Here is a 17,352-nt window from a genome sequence, read left to right on the forward strand (position 1 = left end):
GAGGGCAGACGATATTTAATTTACTGAATACGTTATTATATGTATCGATTTTTTAAGACAAGAGAAGGCAAAACAAAGGAATTAACACCGCTCTCTTGTCGCAGCCAGTAGGCATCAACACACTCTTATGTCATTCGTTGTCCTAGAAGGAAGTAATATTTTGTGTGGCTCCACAGTTAGCCATATTGATACTTATTTGCAGAAAAGAGGCGCAGAATTAATAAGTCGCTCTCATTTGTGAATTATCTGTAATTATTTACCTAAAATTTTACGTAAGTGTCATTCATATCGTAATGTATATGTTGAAATGAATACATGTTTTCTTTAATCGTATACTTTTCTCTGTTTTAGTAGTTTTAGTCACCCCATTGTCATGATTGAAGCTGAGGTCAGGTATCAAACTTTGACTACAAAAAATATATAATGAGCCCTGGCTACGTTCCGTACATTATCGGACGTGCGAAGCTCAATAAATTCACGGCGTAAATTGCATTTACTTTATTGTGTGACCTCAATGAACAATGCTACGTAAGATTTTATGAAACATTAAGAAATTCAATTCCAATCTTAAAGGCGAAACAAACTTTGATCTCTCAATTACTTATCCAAACAACAAACAATTATTATATTATTACAATTTATTATTATATGTTACTATTTTATTTTATTTTTATTTGTTAAAGTAGGACTAAGTAGTCCGGAAGTGCCGAATCCGGCACCAAGTCAGGATGTATAAAGAAGATAGTTGGCATCATGAAGCTGTGAAATCGCAGTTGACAAAACCGTAGCAAGGAAAGTATCAGCAGTAATTCGGTAAAGACAAGGAAATCCTTCTGATATCAGATTTCATATAAAAATTAGCGACCAACCGCACCTTCATACGGTAAAGACTAGCGCCAATCGAAAGACTTGTGTGGTACAGTGGTGACGAACTATAGAGGATGCCCCTCCTAAAAATCAGCAGGCTTAATTTCTCTGATATTTAGCCAGATATCAGCAATTTTTTTTTTCAATGTGTTACTTCAGTTGTCCCAAACAAATGCTGCTCATCAAGTCTTTCATGCGATGCGCAGCGTCGAAGGAAGGCGTCGGTTCTTTGTTTCTCGTTAGAAACAAAAAATTTTTACGGCAAAATTTTATATATATTAACAAGGGCAGTAAAATGCTAAGAATAACCAGTACTCCAGCGGCAATTGAGTAGCGCTACTGTACGGCGGCGGCAGTCAACGCGAACCAGAGCGAAGCTCTCGCTTCCGGTTGTTCTTTGTGTTCCACTGTTCCTGTTAATACATAACGATGTGACGACTATCACTCAAGGCTGATTTGGAGCCACTCTATGAAATTGGCAAGTAAACTTCCTCTTTAAGAGCTATTTAGTCCATACCGATAAATAAATCGACGCTTTCTGTCGATACTGGGTATCACACCAAAGCCGTAACGAGCCGTATTTGTTTGGGCCGGCTCAGACTACAAAGAAGCTGAGGAGGAACATCCTGTGTACACAAACCTTCGATGTGAATCAGTCTTGTTGTTATTATTCACGTATGGACCCAATACAAATAGGACCACGTGAGGTCCAACAAATCAATGTCCATTTTGATGGTTGGTCTTCCTTTGTGTCCAAATTTGTTTCATCCTTTCAGAATGAAGTCTCTTTCCTCATCAGATCACGGTGTTCCAGCCCGGTTTCTGACTGACCTCTGACCTACTTTCCAATTACATATCTCTTGCCTGAATGTTTTTCTATCTATAACGTCTGAGTTACATCGGCTATTTTAAGATTCTCCTTAATCGCAGCTATCCATTTAACTGGCTCACTTATGGCCTTACTTCTGTTTTCTTAGAATTTTAGTATTTTTTTGTCAACCTAGTGGGTGCCATTCTTTTAATGTGCCCTTAAAGCTTAAGTCTTCTCATGTCACCATGTATGTCGGTGTATTCTTCTATTTCGTTCTTACTTCTCAGTCTATAAGTTTCCCCATCAGTATTTAAGGGCCTAATATTTTCCTAATAATCTTTCTTTCTTTCTTTTGAATTTCTTCAATATCCCTCTCTCTATTTAAAGTTAAATTTTCCGCTCCATGAAGACATTCAGGTTTGATCACAGTGCTGTAATGTCTAAGTTTACTGATTTTAGAAAGTGATTTTTAATTATAAATATTCAGTGTTAATATGAATGCTGTTGCCGTTTTTTGACAGTGAATTTCGTTTGCTTTGTAGTCCTACTTTCTCCACAACTTCTTTAAGAATGTCAATTTGTTTTTGAGCTGTGGTAATATTTCTAGTTAAAATTGCCAGATCATCTGCAAAGGCAAGGCAATCTATTCCTACATTACTTCTACCTAACTTGACTGATTTATCTATATTTTTAATCGATTTTTGCTCTCGCCATTCTGTAATTACATTTTCCAAAACACAGTTAAACGGTAATGGGGAGAGTCCATCTCCCTGTCTAACACCAGTCTTTATATCAAATGGTTCAGAAATTTCTCCCATGAATTTAATTTTAGAGCTAGTGTCGGTTAAGGTTTTCTTAATCAGTGTTACAGTTTCATTATCTAAGCCCTTGTTCCTTTAAAATTTGGAAAAGAGATTCACGATCAACTGATGCGTAGGGCATTTTAAAATCCACAAATGTACATACAATATTGTTACTCTAGATACTTTGGTGACTAAGGATTAGTTTCAAATTAAGAATTTGTTCCGGACTGGATCTGTTTCGTCTAAAGCCTGCTTGGTATTCACCAGTTTTAAAGTCTAACTGTTCTTGGGCTCGAATATGTAAACAAATGGTTCAAATGGCTCTGAGCACTATGGGACTTAACATCTGAGGTCATCAGTTCCCTAGAACTTAGAACTACTTAAACCTAACTAACCCAAGGACATCACACACACCCATGCCCGAGGCAGGATTCGAACCTGCAACCGTAGCAGATCAAGTAAACATTGCAATATTCTTACGTATTAGTGAAAAGCGACACAAAATCTCTACAGTAGCTTCTGAGATTAGCCTTCCCATACAGACTGAAGAACGTACTTTAATTTGTAATGTGTATAGCTAGGGAAAGACATGCGAAGATTAGGACAAAATAAAATAATGTAAAAAAACATTAAAACAAGTAAAGTCTAATGACTTAAAAATGCATAGAACGGCAGAGCATCTATACAAATACGAGATTTCTAATGAGCCATAATTTGGATAGAAGAAGGGGTTATTATTCATTTCGTTGACTGTATAGTAAAATATCTGAATAACAAAACATCACTAACTGGGATTTTTCGTGATCTGTCTAAGACAATCGACTGGACATAACAGTATTTCTTTGAAGAAAGTTAATTTTTGTGGTTTTCAAGGCTAACGAATAAGTGATTCTCTTCATTTGTGAGAGATGTAATTATCAGGTTCATTTTGTACAGTTCATGTAGTTTTGATGATGAATATTCAGTTGAGTGAGAACAAATTGATACTAATGCTCTACCCAGTTCAGTAATATGACCTCTCCTGTCCATGGTGTGTACAAAGACCTTCCGTCTTTACAATAACCAAGCAGAAACAGTGCTTCTTACCGATTACCCAAGCATCATATTCAAGGCACTAGAGTTGCAATAACAGAAGGAACAATAAATGAAATATCAGTAAAATTATTGAATGTTTCTTGGCACATGGCCCGTCACTTAATTTAGTAACACAGTTCATTTCACCAACAACAATACAACACACGTGAAAGGCAATGTGTAAAACTGAACGAAGTTGTGCGTGTACTCAGAATTTTAATTCGAAGTCACAAATTATAAATCTTCTTAGACTCTCTAGTGCAGCACTTCAGCACGATGTGTAAATGTTGCTCACAACATCTTTTGTTTTAATGAATGAATCACAATTTGAAAGTAATTGTGGCGTTCATAAAAATAACAATAGGATCAAACGCAGCTTCCACTATCCAAAACATAATCTTTCTCTTCCACAAACATGAACAAAGTATGTAGAAATAAAAAAAATTGATCATCTCTCGCGTGAACTAAAGAATCTGGCAGATAATGAAAAAATAAAAAACAAAGTGATAGAGTTTCTGCTGATAACTCGTCCTACTCCACACATGAATTTCTAAACAAATAAGTTACGTGGTTGGGTTCGATTTACTAAATTTTATTGTAGACTAATATTTTATGTACGTTTTAACAGGGGAAATGTACCTTACTTTAAAAGTTACTGACACGTTCCACAAAATCGGCAGTTGTCACTAATGGGATCAGTGAAACACGCTAATAACTGACTAACTAACAGGGCCCTTTAATACTAGCTAACCTGATGGTATTTGAAGTGAGTAATTTACAATCACGATGATAGAACTGAAGCACATTCTTACACCAGCTCAAAAACTAACATACGAATCAGTCATCACTGATACGCTACCAGGCAGGAAGCACATTATCACCCTGTGGCTGCAGTGTAATATCATAAAGGAGTCGGAGGGTCTTGGAAATTCTGAAAAGTCACCAAAACTCGAACCTGTCAAGTTGAAATGGATCCTCCTGATACATACTGGGAAGATGGGATAACTGCTAAATCTCTACGTAAAAAAAAGAGCTGAATATTAAATATGCAATAAATTCGTTCGCAGGTGAAGAAACATATGAATCAGATGCTGTGCTTTCAATAGCAGACAACATGTAGGGAAGCAGCCTACTCACGCTGCAGCAAATTCACATCAGTTTCCATTGTGTGTTAGTCAGTCTGCTAGCTCTGACGTTATAGATGTTGCGCAATACCTTAAAAATCAAGCAAATGACATAAAACTTTCCTAGTATGTCTGGAATAATGATAAACTAATGTGTGTTAAATATCAGCTTGATAACTTCAGCCGTTTCCTTTATTTGGACGTTTTTCTATAAAAATAATTGGCGGCACAGAAAAGAGCTAGAGACTGCAAAATTTGTATTTAGATTCAGCTTTCATAATGATTTAATAAAAATAGTACTTTGGATTTCACAAATTAAGATGTTAGTGTAAATTCATGATTTTGTGGTTTTCATCTCAAAACTAGAGGAAGCAAGATAGATTAAGTGAGCTTATAAATCATACTAGGATGTTTAGATTTTAATAGGTTGGAGGTCCGCTATGATGATGAAGCTGTAAAAAGTTTCTTTCAAATATCTGTTAAATTATAGCAATAGCGGATCTCAGAAGGGACAGTTCAGAGCCCATCTGCTGCGTGCAGTGCAATTAAATTAATTCTCTCGCCTAAGTTATTAAAGTTAGCCACGTCAAAAATTTATTATCAATACTTCCCTGCGTGCTGAATGCACAGTTAAATCAGGAGCTTCATCGGCCTTCAGCAAGAGAAGCTAAAATTTATTATGCAACTTGAAGTGGTGTGTTACTAGCCTTGCGGCTAGTCGAGCCAGCCGATTTGATCGAGCATTTCCTCAGCGGTCCGCACCGCGGATATATATATAAGAGCGCTGTGCGAGGAGCCTAGGCCCCACTTCTCTCTAGACGCTGAATGACACGCCATCTGTGTCGGGAATCGCGCCGCGCCAGGATCAGTGCTACTATCAGCCTCGGGTGCCGTATTCTGTTACTCGAGATGCGCGTAACCAGTAAAGCGTTTCAAGTAAAGTGTTAATTCGGGACGATTTTCATTATCTAGCCTCAGTTTGCGTATTGTCGTATTTTCACGTGCCGTCGCGGGACAGACATTCTACTACTAATATAGCGTGGCGTTTGATGAGATATTTCATCAAATTATGGCGAGCATTCATTTCAACAATTATTTCGGACATTTATAGTTGCATTGGCGCAATAGACTCTGAACTGTTCTGTTAGTTAGGTTGGAGGGATATTTGTGTGTATATTTGTGATTTTGAGAATATACTCAACTATTTTGGAAAGTCGTCTTTGATTAGAAATCCCGAACAACTTCCTGACTCTACAGAGCTACAAGCTGCAGCTATAATTGTAATCTCAAGGAAGTGGGCACTAGGAACTCTATTTACAAGCTTCAGGTTTTGTCAAATCGCTTTCTGGGGGTCTACAAAGTAAATAGAGAGCCAGTGTTGAGAACGGCGAAAGACAGCATAACAACATTTAAAAGCTAGAAATTGACTCGACAAACATTGCAAACTTTTATACAGCAATCAACTATTTTCCCTTATCAACCGCCGCCCCACATATGGTGCATCGGCCGGGAAACTCAACTAAGTGAAAGCGATTTTTAACTATTCGGATTCGCGAGTGGAATGCGACACGCAGCTGAGTAATAGAACAGTGAAAGTGTTACGTGTGCATGTGGACGACGCAATTGGATTAACAACGCATCTGGATTGACGGAGCTGGCATTGAGTCTAGCGGTGCTGCCAGCATCGCGAGAAGCCAGTTTTGCCGTACCGCCGTCGTCAGCCGCAGCAGCCGTAGCCGAGCCTGCAGCTACGGGCCGCGCAAACACACAACAGCCGTCGGAGTGCCGGCTGCAGTTCAACGTGCCACGTCACATCAGTAATCCCGGTACGCCGCGCAGGCAACGTCGTGCAGAAGGAACTAAGTTAAGTGAAAGGCTGTTAAAATTTTTACTAACCTGCACTAAAAGACTGTCGGCGATGGAACCGCCAAAAGAAACTGAGTTTAAACTTAAATTAGAACCTATGTCTGTTGAGGGAAATGTAAATTCAGACCACGATTAGATTGTAAATATGCATTAAGGTAATGGTAAGGTGAAATATGAAGTATTGTCTCCTGACAGTAGTGTGGGAAGGTGCAATGATTCAGTGATAGAGACTCCTGTAGTAAAGCAGAAAACTGAAATTGTAAATTTATTGGATGATAGTTTCTCTGATGAATTAAAAATGAAACAGTCATCAGAGATAGTAGAATTTAAACAAAAGAAGTTAGACATGTCTGATCAATCAGGAGTTTCATTTAGTTTTGATGATTCTGGTATTGGAGCTAGTTTTTCGTCACCTGAGTGTGATAAAAAGCCAGCTAGTGAGCAACCCAAAGATGCTGGGGCTGTTGATTTAAATGTTATATTACAAGCAATAGCTGCCAGTAATGCTGAATTAAAGTCTGAAATATCTGAGGTCAAAAGTAGTAATGCTGAATTAAAGAATGAAATTGTGGCCAGCCAAATAAATTTTAATAAACGATTGGAGGTAATGGACGATACCTTCAAGGTTGGTTGCAATAAGTTGAAAGAGGATCTAGACAGTTTGAATTGTAAAATTGATTACAATCATGATGATATTAAGAAAAAGGTTGCTCAACAATTTTCTGAAATGTATAAAACAGTTAAATCCGAAGTTGCTGAGGTTCGCAAAGACTTCCAAATGGAAGATGCGAAGCTGGAGCACAAGTTAACAGAAAAGATCGAGGCGGAATCTGAACTGTGCTCAGATAGATTTAAAGATGTTAATATAAAGGTAAACATATGTCAAGCTGACATAGATGCACTCAAAACTGATACTACTCATATTGTACAAAGAGTAGATAATGTGGAAATGAAAGTAGAAAATATTAGTACTAACATTGCTAACATTGAAAGTAAAGTAGCTTCAGTAATTTCTGGTAATGGTAGTGTACAACAAGTTGTAGCTGCAAACGCCGCTTTTATCGGGTGTCGGCAGTTCTTGCGGTTCGATCCAGATAAAAATATCCACCCGCTAGATTTCTGGAACGATTTTGAAGATGTGATTCCACCAACTTGGTCTGAACGAGAGAAAATCTCATTTATTAGAAGTCATTTAGCAGGTGATGCCATGCGTTGGTCAGCTGATGTTATGTTAAAGTGTAAAACATTAGCGGAATTTAAAACTGCTTTCATTAATGAGTATTGGTCCAGCCATAAGCAAAATGAAGTGTTAAGAGAATTTTGGAGTGGGAAACGCTTCAATGCAGGCAAAGTATCTATTAAAGAATTTGCTAGGTCATGGATTTCAAGGTTGTCACATTTGGACGAAAAGCTAAAACCGGAAATGATTATACTAGGTCTTGAAGCCAAACTGCCATGGTTTTGGCAAACTAGAATTATATCTGCTCCTAGAGATAATCTGGATCGTTTCATTGAATATTTGGAACGTGTAGAACGTGTTGCTGCCAATGAGGAGCAAGCACGTAATAACAGAAATGCCAATAACAATAATAGTAATTTTAGGAACGAGCAAAATGGCAATGTAAATATCAGAACAGTAGGTGTTCGCCATCCTAAGGGAGGTAGGAATTGGGGAAATAATTATCAGAATCAACAATGGCATCCAAGGGATAATAATTTTGTTTCAAACAGAAATATGCATGTAAACCACAGTACGGAAAGTAATGCTATGCCAGTAAACTATAATGAAACAAAAGGAAACAGTAGTGGGCCGAGGCAGGAAAACTAGTTCCCGTCTATGAGGACACTGGCGCTCACCAGGCGGTTACTTTTCCTAGGCCAGTAGTTAAGGGAATTGGTAAGACAGATCAGAATACTCAAACTGAACATGTGGATGAAGAGTCGGTAGCACCTAAGGATACAACAGAAATATTAGATCACTCACAGTATTTGATAGATACCGTGTTAGAGACGCTTTCTAAGTGGGAAGAGAAAGAGAAGGCGCAGCAGTGTAATGATAGGGAGGAGCTACAAGATACTGAATTGTCAGGTGAAGAAGCAGAAGAAATTCAGGCTTATATTTACGATGAAGATGATGTGCTCTTATCTAAAGTGCCTGTGCAGGATGATGATAATGTACTAATAGATTTAGGACAGGAGCTAAGTGAGAATGTAGAGGGTAGGTTGTTGGGGGTCGATGAACCCGGTAGCTGTGACCAGTTGTCACTTGAGAAGGGCACCGACGATAATGGTGAAAGTGGTTTAGCTGTAACTAATGTTATGCCCGGTCTGGAGGCGCAGAATCGCTCAGACTATAGTAATTTGGGTTATGTTCAGCAAACTAAATGTAATGAAGTCGTGCGGTGTTTCGATTTAAAATTAATAGACCGACTGGAAAAGGCAGCTGAAAATGTAATTCAGGAAACCCCTACTCACTGTGACCTAAATGTAATGAAGACAGATGTCGATCACTTTAGTTGGAGACGAATTCAAAAGGAACTATTAGATGAAATTGAGGAACCACCTGTACAACCTAGAATAAGCCACCCTATAATAATAGTGAATATGTTGGGTATCAATGTACGTTGTCTCTTAGGCAGTGGAAGTGAGGTGAGTGCAATATCACAGTCCTTCTTTGATGCATTACCTGGTAAAGACAAGCTTACAGTAATGAGGGTATCAGGACTAAGAATAATTGGTGCTACTGGCAAGGTGTCAAAAACAGTAAAGCAAGAAGCTTTGCTGCCCTTTAACATTAATGGTAATTTAATTGATCATCCATGTTTAATTGTAAACAATCTCAGTATTGAGGTTTTAATTGGCATAGATTTCTTGTCAAAATATCAGAGTGTTGTCGACTTTGAAAGAAGCCAGTTAAAAATGGTCTTGCCAATAACCGGAGTAATTATAGTACCTTTTAGTGATAAACATGTAGTAACGGATGATGAAACTTGGGAGCTGCCTATACGAGTTTTGAAAAATAGGAGATATTGGGATGAAGATGTTAACCTTAGTGGAAGTAAGCTAAACACAGAAGAAGGAGAAGCAATAATTTTGGGCAAAATAGATGCTAAATTGCAGGAAATCGATAAGATTTCAGACGATCAGAAGGAAGAACTGAGACAGGTTCTAAAAAGGCATCATAAAGTATTTTCAGATCGACGTGGCGTGTTCATAGGCAGCCAATGAAGGCTGTAGGGAGGAGGTTGTTCTGTAACCTCTACACAGTGTGGCAGCTGTGCAGTCCCAGCTGTGTGAGATCTTCTTTCCATTTCAGGTCTCACTCAATCTTCATCTTTTCTATCCACAAAATTTTCGACCTCTTCTTTCCACAGCAAAATTTTCCGGTATGATTATCAAGACAGCATTCAGCTAATGAATGCTGTAGGGAGGAGGTTGTTCTGTAACCTCTACACAGTGTGGCAGCTGTGCAGTCCCAGCTGTGTGAGATCTTCTTTCCCTTTCAGGTCTCACGCATTCTTCATCTTTCCTGTCCACAAAAATTTCGGCTTTTTCTTTCCAATATGAAAAATTTCCGTTATGATTATCAAGACAGCATTATGTAACCATTCTATATACCGATTAGTGAAGAAAGACACCTGATATGACAAACCTAATAGTGACAAACAATAGAGAAGTATGACGTAAATAAGATAAAATGTGTTTGAGTAAAAATTATGTATAGAACCCTGGTAAAATAATAAGTACAAAGTGTTGTTTTATTGGAAATGGTCCCACAATAATATTTTAAAAAGATATATGAATTCGTGTACGACTAGGATCTCAAGGGGTAGTGAAATCTAGTGTATGCATTAGAGCCAACTAAGAAATAGTAAGGAAGAGATTGCTTAGTGTTATAAGAAAAATATGTAGATAAGTTGTAAAAATAAACTCACCTGGTGTAGCAAGGAAAGGCAGTGTAGGAGAATTGAGCAGTGTTTGTGGTTGAGACGTGAAGGACACGTCCTTGAAGTATTTATAAGGTTGGAGCTGGCCGTTATTTTAGTGTAGTGTGTGACAGGATACACCTACACATATTGAGGTTATAAGTTGGAGGCGTGAATGCGACCATAGGTACCCTTATGTTAAATGAGACAGAGTAGCTCATGGTGTCCTATAGGTTTAAGGAAATTAGCATTACGCTCGTCCATAATTATTTGATGCATTTTAGTGGTAGGTCTGAGAGAGACTACCTGTGGTTTCAGCGTCCAATTGAGTGGAAATGGATTGCCACGTGAGCAAACTGATCAGCTGCAGTACACTAAAAACATGAAATGAATGTGCTATCCTATGCTTTAAATGTTAATGAGTGAGTGTCAAATAAGTACATACACTAGCAATATAATTGAAAAACATAATGACAGACGTAAAACATTATTTTAGCTCAGCATAAATACACTTCACAGTAAGTAAGTACCTAATTTCAGATGTGGAATTGACAACAGCAGAGGACCAATAAGTGAATTTAGTAATCAACTAAACGTAGTGTGTTTTGAACACTCGCAACTGTACTATTACCAAAAGTTACTCACATGTATAAAGAAGCTGAGGAACAACTACTAATCAAATATACTCATACTATCTCTAAGAATGAAGTAATAAAAAATTGAGTCAGTTAAGTGAATAAAAGACAAATGTATCAGAAATGTACTGAGCATTGGTTCAGTGTTCCGGCCCTGAAATAATAAATTCAGACTAAATATGATTTATGATTGTATGTCTTGAGCATAAATTTTATCTAGTACATGACTAAAGGCGTTTTGAGCCATTTGTTTACCAATTTATGACAATTAAGTAACCTCGAGAGTATTATTGAAAAAGATTCTGTTAACTTTGTTCCAGCAACATATTGAAGGCTAAGATGTATATATCCCCATTTCATTGTGACCCACCCTTAGATGTTAAGTGAACAGAGTCTGAGGCACTCTTTTTGTTTGTTCTACAGGACAAACCAGATAATGGCAGCCTCGTAGCTGCGTGAAAGCGTGGAGTGACTTGGACACAACTCACAGTGACCCCTCCCCTTTCCCCTTGTAATTTAGAGAGATCGAGAAGGATGCACACCATAGCAACTTCCCCTCCTCTACCCTTGTGAATGGAAGTGTAGGACGCCAGCCAAAGCGGCTACAACCACGTGTGTAAAAATTTAGTTGTGAACTTTTCTTTCAGGTTTATAAAAGACTGATAAGGAATAATCATCTGTTTATGTATCATGTTATCTTCCTTGAATTTGTGTGTGTAAAAATGTATTTGATGTATTTAATGTAACTAAGATTTTCACAGTTTTTCAATTTCTATGTGTTAGTTAGTCTAAGGCAATATGTATGCCAAAAATATTTCATTGACTTTGCTTAAAATTTGAGTAATGACATTTCTAAAGAGGCAGTGAAAATGCCCGCAATTTAAATGATTAATGTAGGAAATCAGTTTCTTTTAATATTTATAGATGTTTATAATTCAATTTTGATTTTTCATAGGGAGTTTAAATTGTACTCTTGCTTCCTTTTTTGTAATTAAATTTTTTTTCCTTCATTCATTAACATTCATAAACAAAAAAAATTTAAGTAGAGGGTGATGTAGGGAAGCAGCCTACTCACGCTGCAGCAAATTCACATCAGTTTCCATTGTGTGTTAGTCAGTCTGCTAGCACTGACGTTATAGATGTTGCGCAATACCTTAAAAATCAAGCAAATGACATAAAACTTTCCTAGTATGTCTGGAATAATGATAAACTAATGTGTGTTAAATATCAGCTTGATAACTTCAGCCGTTTCCTTTATTTGGACGTTTTTCTATAAAAATAATTGGCGGCACAGAAAAGAGCTAGAGACTGCAAAATTTGTATTTAGATTCAGCTTTCATAATGATTTAATAAAAATAGTACTTTGGATTTCACAAATTAAGATGTTAGTGTAAATTCATGATTTTGTGGTTTTCATCTCAAAACTAGAGGAAGCAAGATAGATTAAGTGAGCTTATAAATCATACTAGGATGTTTAGATTTTAATAGGTTGGAGGTCCGCTATGATGATGAAGCTGTAAAAAGTTTCTTTCAAATATCTGTTAAATTATAGCAATAGCGGATCTCAGAAGGGACAGTTCAGAGCCCATCTGCTGCGTGCAGTGCAATTAAATTAATTCTCTCGCCTAAGTTATTAAAGTTAGCCACGTCAAAAATTTATTATCAATACTTCCCTGCGTGCTGAATGCACAGTTAAATCAGGAGCTTCATCGGCCTTCAGCAAGAGAAGCTAAAATTTATTATGCAACTTGAAGTGGTGCGTTACTAGCCTTGCGGCTAGTCGAGCCAGCCGATTTGATCGAGCATTTCCTCAGCGGTCCGCACCGCGGATATATACACTCCTGGAAATTGAAATAAGAACACCGTGAATTCATTGTCCCAGGAAGGGGAAACTTTATTGACACATTCCTGGGGTCAGATACATCACATGATCACACTGACAGAACCACAGGCACATAGACACAGGCAACAGAGCATGCACAATGTCGGCACTAGTACAGTGTATATACACCTTTCGCAGCAATGCAGGCTGCTATTCTCCCATGGAGACGATCGTAGAGATGCTGGATGTAGTCCTGTGGAACGGCTTGCCATGCCATTTCCACCTGGCGCCTCAGTTGGACCAGCGTTCGTGCTGGACGTGCAGACCGCGTGAGACGACGCTTCATCCAGTCCCAAACATGCTCAATGGGGGACAGATCCGGAGATCTTGCTGGCCAGGGTAGTTGACTTACACCTTCTAGAGCACGTTGGGTGGCACGGGATACATGCGGAAGTGCATTGTCCTGTTGGAACAGCAAGTTCCCTTGCCGGTCTAGGAATGGTAGAACGATGGGTTCGATGACGGTTTGGATGTACCGTGCACTATTCAGTGTCCCCTCGACGATCACCAGTGGTGTACGGCCAGTGTAGGAGATCGCTCCCCACACCATGATGCCGGGTGTTGGCCCTGTGTGCCTCGGTCGTATGCAGTCCTGCTTGTGGCGCTCACCTGCACGGCGCCAAACACGCATACGACCATCATTGGCACCAAGGCAGAAGCGACTCTCATCGCTGAAGACGACACGTCTCCATTCGTCCCTCCATTCACGCCTGTCGCGACACCACTGGAGGCGGGCTGCACGATGTTGGGGCGTGAGCGGAAGACTGCCTAACGGTGTGCGGGACCGTAGCCCAGCTTCATGGAGACGGTTGCGAATGGTCCTCGCCGATACCCCAGGAGCAACAGTGTCCCTAATTTGCTGGGAAGTGGCAGTGCGGTCCCCTACGGCACTGCATAGGATCCTACGGTCTTGGCGTGCATCCGTGCGTCGCTGCGGTCCGGTCCCAGGTCGACGGGCACGTGCACCTTCCGCCGACCACTGGCGACAACATCGATGTACTGTGGAGACCTCACGCCCCACGTGTTGAGCAATTCGGCGGTACGTCCACCCGGCCTCCCGCATGCCCACTATACGCCCTCGCTCAAAGTCCGTCAACTGCACATACGGTTCACGTCCACGCTGTCGCGGCATGCTACCAGTGTTAAAGACTGCGATGGAGCTCCGTATGCCACGGCAAACTGGCTGACACTGACGGCGGCGGTGCACAAATGCTGCGCAGCTAGCGCCATTCGACGGCCAACACCGCGGTTCCTGGTGTGTCCGCTGTGCCGTGCGTGTGATCATTGCTTGTACAGCCCTCTCGCAGTGTCCGGAGCAAGTATGGTGGGTCTGACACACCGGTGTCAATGTGTTCTTTTTTCCATTTCCAGGAGTGTATATAAGAGCGCTGTGCGAGGAGCCTAGGCCCCACTTCTCTCTAGACGCTGAATGACACGCCATCTGTGTCGGGAATCGCGCCGCGCCAGGATCAGTGCTACTAACAGCCTCGGGTGCCGTATTCTGTTACTCGAGATGCGCGTAACCAGTAAAGCGTTTCAAGTAAAGTGTTAATTCGGGACGATTTTCATTATCTAGCCTCAGTTTGCGTATTGTCGTATTTTCACGTGCCGTCGCGGGACAGACATTCTACTACTAATATAGCGTGGCGTTTGATGAGATATTTCATCAAATTATGGCGAGCATTCATTTCAACAATTATTTCGGACATTTATAGTTGCATTGGCGCAATAGACTCTGAACTGTTCTGTTAGTTAGGTTGGAGGGATATTTGTGTGTATATTTGTGATTTTGAGAATATACTCAACTATTTTGGAAAGTCGTCTTTGATTAGAAATCCCGAACAACTTCCTGACTCTACAGAGCTACAAGCTGCAGCTATAATTGTAATCTCAAGGAAGTGGGCACTAGGAACTCTATTTACAGGCTTCAGGTTTTGTCAAATCGCTTTCTGGGGGTCTACAAAGTAAATAGAGAGCCAGTGTTGAGAACGGCGAAAGACAGCATAACAACATTTAAAAGCTAGAAATTGACTCGACAAACATTGCAAACTTTTATACAGCAATCAACTATTTTCCCTTATCAACCGCCGCCCCACAAACAGAAGAGAATGATGAACTGTACCCTTGATCTGGGCACTGTGGTTGTAATGAACGCCAGGATTCCAGAAACCTCCAACCGCAGAGTAAGCAACACGGTTTTCTTGTACTCCAAGTCCTACAAATAAAACACGTGCGCTAATTAATGTTCACAACCAGACTACAGAGCAAAATCTGTGAAATTCTAAGAACAAAAACAAATTTCTGGAACATCTTGCACGTAATAATAGCGAAAATCTCAATGTTCCCCGTTCAAACAGACTATTTTGTGATATAAACGGGAGACGCCCTGCCATGTGAAAGGTGTGAACATCGAGTAAGTTTCCATAGTTAAGTTCAAACCCACCCCCTTCAACAAAAAGGGGAACAATCCGAGTATAACCGATTCAGGTATAATACCCCTCAGAGACAAAGTGGATGAATTCAAACAACATTCTCTGCCGATACGAAACCACTCTAAGAGCTAAATAAAGCAGCGGATGCAAACTACCAAGGAAACAGAGATCAAGGAGGGAATGATTTTTGCATGATTAAATAAAATTGTAAATGGAGCTGAAAGGATCGTCAAAGAGGGTGGAGAAAATTGCACCTGTAAGACAAAGGAGGACAGGAAATCTATAAAACCAAACGGGTAGAAACAGTGAAGTAAAAGGAGTGAGAAACAATCAGGCAAGCGAGACCGGAAAATACTATAGGAACTCCAGAGTATTCAATCCTCCCAGAAAATGGATATGATCCTATGGTGTCAGTGGCCGGGAGTTCCCAGGCGGGAACTTCGGCTGCCAAGTGCAAGTCTTACTGAGTGCGATGCCACACTGGGCGACTTGCGCGTCGACAATGGGGATGAAATGATGATGAGGACAGCACAACACCCAGTCCCTGAGGGGAATGGAACCCGAGGCCCCGTGCGTGGCATTCCAAACCGCTGACCGTTCAGCTAATGGGGCGGACTCCCACAAACTAATCCCAAATAAATAAGGAAACCGTAGAAATTCCACAGAACGAGAACCCTGGAATCATTGAAATATAGTTCGAAACCACTTAGCCCCTACCTGGAGGAAAGCCAGTCAATACAATCTGAATCAAGAAACAAAATGACCAAATGATTAGCCAAGCGGTCTTAGGCGCTACAGTCATAGACTGTGCGGCTGGTCCCGGCGGAGGTTCGAGTCCTCCCTCGGGCATGGGTGCGTGTGTTTGTCCGTAGGATAATTTAGGTTAAGTAGTGTGTAAGCTTAGGGACTGATGGCCTTAGCAGTTAAGTCCCGTAAGATTTCACACACATTTGAATATTTCTTTTCTTAATGTCCCTTCGCCCAGTTGACCACGAGAACAAGCTAAATTTTGAAAGACCCAAAACAACAAGAGTTCAGGTGAAGGTTCGGTAGTAGTGGAACTCGAAAAACGCGCTCTAACTGAAGCAGTGGACAGTGTACAGTATTAAATAAAAAGAAATAGCAGATTTCAGAAATTTGTTTCTCACAAACTACACAGGACAGAAGCTCAGTTCCAACGTTCTTGGACAGAGGAACATTCAGATTTCAAGGCTCTCAGTTAGAGGTACCACATTTTACACGACGGGCATCGAAAGAATAGCTTATTTCTTGTTCCTAGATATTGCATTCACAGCTTCAACAATTTGATGTCACAGATCTTGAAGAGTAGAAGGTATAACTGGGACAAAAACACAGAGAACAGTTTTTACTTATCCCCGACCTCCCCTACGCCCCCCGCAAATAAAAACTGCGGACATTAATGCTTGGTGACTTGGGAGGCCACTGACGAATAAACTGATCTCCTGTTCCTCAAGTCAAAATCCAGGTGCCCAAAATGGTGTTATTCAGGTAAGATTTCGAGAACTGAGCTGAATGAAGATGAAGTCACATTAATCGTTTTTAAATTGGGGTAACAGCCTATTTTGTAGTATGCCTAGATACCACATCCCTGTGACAACAATAAAAAAATAACTGTCCACAATCTTAGGTTAGAGAAATAGCACAGAGGGGGGTAACCTTCGACGAGTCTCTCTCATGTTGAATGAATATTATAGGATTATCAACTCAACAAAAATCTAACGTTTTCGCGATTAACTGTACAAAAAAATGAAAGGTGGATTCATCCGAAAAAATTAATCGTTCAGAAAAATTGTGCTCTTCCACGTCATCTAGAATGGCAGTGCCAAACTCGTACCTTTTGGTATGTGACTCATAAAAAATTGCAGTTTGTACGGTTTCTGACTCAGGTGGTACTTCACAACTCGTCATACC

The sequence above is a fragment of the Schistocerca nitens genome, chromosome 6, assembly GCF_023898315.1.
Source record: "Schistocerca nitens isolate TAMUIC-IGC-003100 chromosome 6, iqSchNite1.1, whole genome shotgun sequence".
In the NCBI taxonomy this organism is placed as follows: domain Eukaryota; kingdom Metazoa; phylum Arthropoda; class Insecta; order Orthoptera; family Acrididae; genus Schistocerca; species Schistocerca nitens.